The sequence below is a fragment of the Panthera leo genome, chromosome D2 (assembly GCF_018350215.1).
Source record: "Panthera leo isolate Ple1 chromosome D2, P.leo_Ple1_pat1.1, whole genome shotgun sequence".
NCBI classification, from domain to species: domain Eukaryota; kingdom Metazoa; phylum Chordata; class Mammalia; order Carnivora; family Felidae; genus Panthera; species Panthera leo.
The window spans coordinates 7363917-7370941 of NC_056689.1; the positions used below are offsets into that span (position 1 = coordinate 7363917).

Below are 7025 nucleotides of genomic sequence, written 5' to 3' on the forward strand. Positions count from 1 at the left end.
GCTAGACTCCCAAGTTCAGAGACTAAATCCTTTGATTGAGGCAAACCGTTCTCACTGGAATCTCACAGTTCATTGTAATGAAAATAATGTTTACCTTGGATGACCTTTGACATACAGGAATGAATCTTGGATATTAATGAACTTGTTAGTAGCATCTGATGTGTGCATTGAGTTATTTTCAAACTTGTGCATTTAACCAAAGTTGGTGTATTGGAAATGTTGATATCAAGTTCCATTTGGCTACTGATGGACATAAAAACAAATGCTTTCCTATGGAGAGTATTTTTTTCTTTAAAAAATTAAAACAGTTAATTATTTTGAATATTTGGTTTTAAATTTTTTATTCAACAAGTATTTATCAAGTCCCTTCCTTTTATAAGATGTTTGGAAAATATTAGTGATCAAAATAGACATACCCTCTTTTGCCCTCAGGAGTTTCCACGCCAGGAGAGGAAATGATGTTTTATTAAAATAAAATGTGATCCGTGCTGTGAAATAGGAGTTACATGTGATACAGTAATGACCACCAAGCCTCTCATATGCTCCCCTCGACTTCGACCCCCTTGAGCTTGGCTGGGGCCATGGTAACTAGTCAGTTCCAATGAACAGACGGTGAAAGTGAGGTGACACTTCTGAGGGAAGGCATTACAAATTAAGTTCCTCGCACACTCCTTGGGCTCCTTTCTTCCCCTCTGGCAGTGACCAGGGACTGGACACATTTCAGATGGTGCAGCTCTGTCAGCCTGGGTCTTGAGTGACTTTACGGAGCAGAACGTCTTCAAATCAAACATGTTAGACATTAGCATGAGCAAGAAACCGATATTAAGTTAGACCGAGATCCTGGGACGACTTGTTGCCATAGCGTAATTAATTATATTCTGACATGCTTTGGAAGGGTCAGAGAAGGAAGCGGGGAAGGGGGATTTAAAATTAACCCAAACAAAGGGCAATGTCTTAAAACCAACAACATGGTGCAATAAAGAAACAAAATTGCAGGTCAGTCATTATGGATCACCTGCCAGGCACTGTTTTAGGTACCTGAGACCAATGGGCAAACGGCAGATCCCCATTCCCATGAGGTTTGCATCCCAGCGAGGGATACTAGGTGATAAACAGCGAGCACTCGGCCAGATATAAGGCAATGCGGGTGGCTGGCTGGGGGATTGTGGAGCGGGGGGTGTGGGGGGGTGGGGTGTGGGGGGTGGGTTCGGCTTTGCAGAAGTGATGAGATTGCAGTGGTGATAGGACAGTCTGGAAAAGCCCTCACTGGGAAGGTGAGGACTGAACAGAGCCCTGAAACCGTGGCATTAGAATTTTTTCCCATCCTATCAAACAGCAAGATGCACCCCATTATCCTTTATAAAATTTTATTCTCACCTACAACTCTATATTAGTTCCTGGGTTTTTATAAGATCATTATTGGTATATCTATCTAGGGGTAACTTTTGAGAATGACACCCAAAATAATCTAAATCATTCTGTTTTCTAAACTGGTTTGGCAAAATCCATATAAACAACATAGGTTCCTCTTCATTCTCAGAGTTTAGTTCATTTTAAATTTTTTCTTGTGAAATCTGTATATGTCTCAAAAATACTTGATAACCGCTTTTCAGTAGAAGTTATGGCCTTAAACATTTCTGTAAAGCTGAAAGGAAATGCCATTTATGATTTATCAATGGGAAACAAGCTGTAAATTTTGAGTTACTCCAGAAACAAAAGGGGTGAAATTTATGGCCTAGTGCTATATGCTTTAATTCTTAACTCACGAGCAAAAGTTTCTTGAAAAACACCAATATCTAAATAGTAAAAGAAACTTTTTTCACAAAGGAGGAAACCCTTCCTTCTCCTACCTCATTTCAAGATCCACAAAATTTAAATTTGTGATGAAGGGCAAATAGTATAATTGAGTTAATTTGATAAGATAGAGGCTTGCAACTTTTTATTTATTGGAGCATCATCTTACGGTATTTGCTGTTGATCGGTTTCTTCCGTCCGGGCAGGCACCTGGGGCATGAAATTTTGAAAGAAAATGTAAACTATTAGCTTTTCCTCTTTTCTTAATTTAAAATACAATTCTAAGTGATTTTAAAGACACTTTCCTTCGGAAATTTTGCATTTCGTTTCTATTCTGACTCTGATGAGTTGTTTTTTTGTTTTTGTTTTTTTTACATTTTATTTTGCTTTAGAAAAAACTTAAGGTAGCTGAATAGGTTTCCCCAACATGAGAAAAATGGTCATGTAAGTTTAGAAGAAATATTTGTGTACATCCTTTGGTCTCGGCCTGAAGATTAAACATTATTTACTGGGCATGTCTCTTAAACCTACCTCATTGGAATTTGGAAGAATATTCCAATAGTAATGATAAATAAGCCTCAAACTTAATTTGCAACGAATTAGCCATATTTTTATTCCACTTGAAATACCGGAGACTTGGGGCAAGATTTAGTTATGCTTTTCTATTTAATAATATTCCATTAAATGTGACCTGTAGAGATTACGAAGCTTATCAAAAATATAGTCTATAAAAATACCCTAAGTATGACGATGCTTTTTATGTATTAAAACTGAGCTCAAGTAGTCCAAGCAACTGATACTGGGATACCTCGTGACCTGTAAGTTAGGAAAAATAACAGATGAGAGTCATGTTTATGCTTCTCTTTTCAATTATAATCATGTTTTTGAAATTACAGATCTCCTAATTTTCCAATCCTTATCTGTAAGGAAGACCAATGTATATAAGTTTTACGGGTGGATGTGAAAATTAGCAAACTATTTCATTTTATTCAATATTTTCATGAAGATATCATTGGCAGGGCAGCTCAACATTTTACATGGTTATCTTCAACAAGGGAACTGTAAGTGTTCTTTAAGTCATTAATTAGCTAATCCTTATTTACTGCGTATAGCCATCACAATTCATATGAATAATGCATGGGCTTCTCAGAATTATTAGTACTGTACATCAAATGAATGTTTGAAAGGGGAAATAACTCTTAGTCTTTGGTAAAAGAGTAGGCATAAATTAAATTTCCCGTTTGCCAGACTCAGCAGACACCATTTCATGTGTTGAGTTGTCCTTGGAGAAGACTGAGGCCATTGTTTCCATTAACAACAACAACAACAACAAAAAATCCAATAATGTTAAAACAAAAATACCACTATAAACATGATCAACTGAGGTAAAATCCCTGCGAGGAGGTACTTGAAAATCTCAAGCAACTTGAATCTTCCTCAAGAAAGTTCAACACAGCTCTCTCAGAAAACCTGGAGATGCATGTCTAAAATTCATAGGAGTTCTGTGATAAGTCACCTACCTAGAGACCAAAATAACAGAGCAGAGAGAAAGGAAGCTGAGGTAAGAAAGGGAGGAAAAGGGAAGAAAAGAGCCCTGGGGGGGAGCTCATGCTAACTCTTAGTACTGGAGGACTTGCAGGAAAATACTTGGTGCCCGTCTCTTGTGCCCAACACTGTAGTAGACGTTTCCTATGCCTTACCCACCCTTCAAGGTGTGTGGTTTCATCCTAATTTGTGCACAAAAACTGAAAGTGTTCAAGCTGCCCAGGCCTCACAACCAGTAAGTAGGGAACTGAATTTGAACCCAGGTTCAAATTTTTACCATACTATGATACCACCTCTTAACTAAAATCAAATTCACAAAGCAAACCAAAAACAAAAGCGTGAACAACCGGTCGTAATGGAGTCATGCCTGTATCCTTTATTACTGACAGAAGAAAAGCAAATTTGAGTACAAGGTTTTAAGTCCTGCAAGATGAACAAAGAAGAGAAATACTTAACCGCTGTTCGCGCCGTGAAAGAGAAACAACTCAATCTTGCAAAGTTCTTGGGAGGTAAGATGGTAAGGTGTTGGCACATATGTTTGTATCAAGACTCAGAATGAGAGCAAAGTTTGCTGTTTTGGTCTTAGATCTGTTGAATGAACTTGTACCTTATTTTCAACTGAACTTCAAATACACTGTTGTTTAAAGCAATTGGTTCCCGTTAAGCAGTCCATCTAGCCATCTATCAGGTGCATCTGTATATGCCGCATGCCTGGTATCTAGTTGGAATTATGGTGGTGTGGAATCAGAACAGGTCATTTAGATTTCAGATTGGGAAACAGAGTTTACGCAGAGGGCAAAGCAAGCAGAGTGGCTTGTTGTGGGAACAAACCTGGCCGTTGAGGAAGCTGTAAGAAGAGAAAAGCTAGAACAGGGAGAGGGACATGGAGAGGCGTGGAAGACAAAACTTGGAGAAGTAGGTGGGGAAGCTTCTGATTCCTCTCAAGCCCATTTCTTCTGTGAACAGCAACTAAACATTTCCGGACCACACACAAAAAAGCAAATACCTAAGAACTCAGACGGATTGTGAAGGAGACTCAGAACTTGGAAAAGCAGCCTCTATGAGGATGCTTCCCTTCCCTTTTTCTTTTTCTTTCTCTTTTCTCTTACAGGTTTGCGCCAGGGGTCAGCCCCACTTATGGAGATGTACAGCAGTGGAGGTTTACTCTGGATTTTCTATGCAAGAAATCCAGCTGCCAGTCCAAAGAGCCAGGAGAAGCCTCTCCTGTTGGCCAAAGAGCATGGAGTGGGGGGAATGGGAAAGTCCTTAAGAGGGGAGAGCTGGAAAGGGGGACCCTCTCTCACTGTGTGTATGACTTTCCACATGTCCTGGGCTCACTCCTGAGCTGGTGTGCACAAGGCAGACCCAAGGAACTCTGGCAAAGTCGACAAGAAATGAAAATGAGATCAAAACTACTGTTCGTAGAAAGTAACACAGGATTTGCAATCTGAGCCTAATTGGGTTGATTGCCTGCTTAAACAAACAAAATATTTCTCAGACAATTTTAGTAAGACCCAGAGTTGACACAGCCCAGTATCCAAAATTGCTTAAGTAGGAAGACCAGGATAATGTGACCAATTTCCAAGGAAAAAGTCAATCAAGAGATGCCAGCCTCGAGATAAACCAGATGTTAGAATTATCAGACATAAAAGCAACTGTTATAATTATGGCCCATGAGATGGAAGATAAACACACTTGAACAGAAAGATAGAAGTTCTCAGCAGAGAAATTGTAAAAAAGAATCACATGGAAATTCTATAGCAAAAGATACAATATCTGAACTTAAAAACGACTAGATGGGCAATAGAAAAATGGAAATGAAAGAGTCAGCAAATTTGAAAGTAAATTAATAAGTGTTCCTTTAATGATGCCTTTAAAGTCTTAAAGGTGGATGAGGCTTTGAAAAGCAAAATGTATCTGACTGTAATTAGCTACAGGGAGCCCCAATAAGATATTAATCCAAGTACATTCTTGTGGCTTCCTGAGATACATATGAAGAAATTCCTGCTGTTTGTCAATTACGTTGAGTAAGGAATTAGCATTATCATAGGCCCAACTGTAATGATTATGCAAATTTTCTACTACAGCGTCTTACACAGGCTTACTATGTAGAAAACATGTCACATATGTTCTGCGACTTACAATGTCCAAGGTGATGCATGCATTGACAAAGAAAAGTTTCCCAACCGGCTCCATTAAGTTGTGTACCTGCAGTCAAAGCAGTTTTGAAACATAGGAGTGTCATCACTAGGTAATTGCCAAGCTCATCATCAGAGTCAGCGCCTGGGAAATTGATTGGCTCGCCTGCTCATGTTAACTCTTTGATTCAGCTTTTGTAATAGGACCTCTCCCTAAATATAGATGTTATTACAGTGATGCTGTATGAAAATTGACCTATCTTGTAGGCACAATACATGCTTTTCAATTTTATAACAAAAAAAAAATGCTGTTAGTACTTAGGAATCTGTTATGAGAAATCATTAAGGTGAATTGGGAGTAAGATTGAACTGGTATATTATGTTTGGAAAAATGACTTCCTGCTGAAGGAAGAGAATTTCAAGGCTTTAGAATACCTCCCATTGTTACATTAGCACCATATTGCTCTTAAGAGGTAGTGTAAATTCTTGTAATGCTGGTGATAATTCTGGATTTAAGAGTTTAACAAGTGTTGCCATTTAATTCTTATAAGATAGGAAGCACAGTTATATCCATCTTATGCGTTAGGAATCGAGGTATAGAAACGTTCAGTAACCGTTGAGCCTAGAAAAACTAGTAAGTGGCAGAGCCAGGACTGAAGTTCAGGTCAGCCCGATCGCCAAGCCTAAGCCACTAACCACGTGTTACATATGTTACTTCCTATAGCAACTAAAGGAGAAATTTCATGTTTCGTTTTTTTTTTTTTTAAGTTTGTGTGTGAGAGAGAACGAGCATGAGCAGGGGAGGGGCAAAGAGAGAGGGAGAGAATCCCAAGCAGGCTCCACACTGTCAGCGCAGAGCCTGATGCAGGGCTTGATCCCACGAACCACGAGATCACGACGTGAGCAGAAACCAAGAGTCGAATGCTTGACCAACTGAGCCACCCAGGCGCCGCTCAGGTTATTTTAAAAGGGCATAGCCTTCAAGCCACAAAGGGTAGAATAGTAGTCAAAGCAGTGGTTCTCGCGTTTTTTGGTCTCAGGATTCTTCTTTTTTGGCCGCAAAGAGGGTTTATTAAAAATATGGAATGCTTCACGAATTTGCGTGCCATCCCCGTGCAGGGGCCATGCTAATCTTTCTGTATCGTTCCAATTTTAGTATATGTGTTGCCAAAGCGAGCACAGTCTCAGGATTCTTTTAAACTCCTGAAATTTCTTTTCTTCTTTTTCAACGTTTTATTTTATTTTTGGGACAGAGAGAGACAGAGCATGAACGGGGGAGGGACAGAGAGAGAGGGAGACACAGAATCGGAAACAGGCTCCAGGCTCCGAGCCATCAGCCCAGAGCCCGACGCGGGGCTCGAACTCACGGACCGTGAGATCGTGACCTGGCTGAAGTCGGACGCTTAACCGACTGCGCCACCCAGGCGCCCCATTAAACTCCTGAAATTTCTTGAGGACCTCAAAGAGCTTTTGTTCATGTGGGTTATTTATACTTACTGATATTTTACTCTATTCGAAATTAAATCCGTGACATTATTACCTGAGAAA

General features: G+C 39.6%; 1 non-coding gene across 1 annotated transcript; it reads right to left on the bottom strand.

The window, feature by feature from the left end:
• Positions 1-6551: 6551 nt before the first annotated feature.
• Positions 6552-6657, bottom strand: LOC122202863. The gene has a single exon (XR_006194919.1). It is a non-coding gene; the product is annotated as a U6 spliceosomal RNA (small nuclear RNA).
• Positions 6658-7025: the final 368 nt, after the last annotated feature.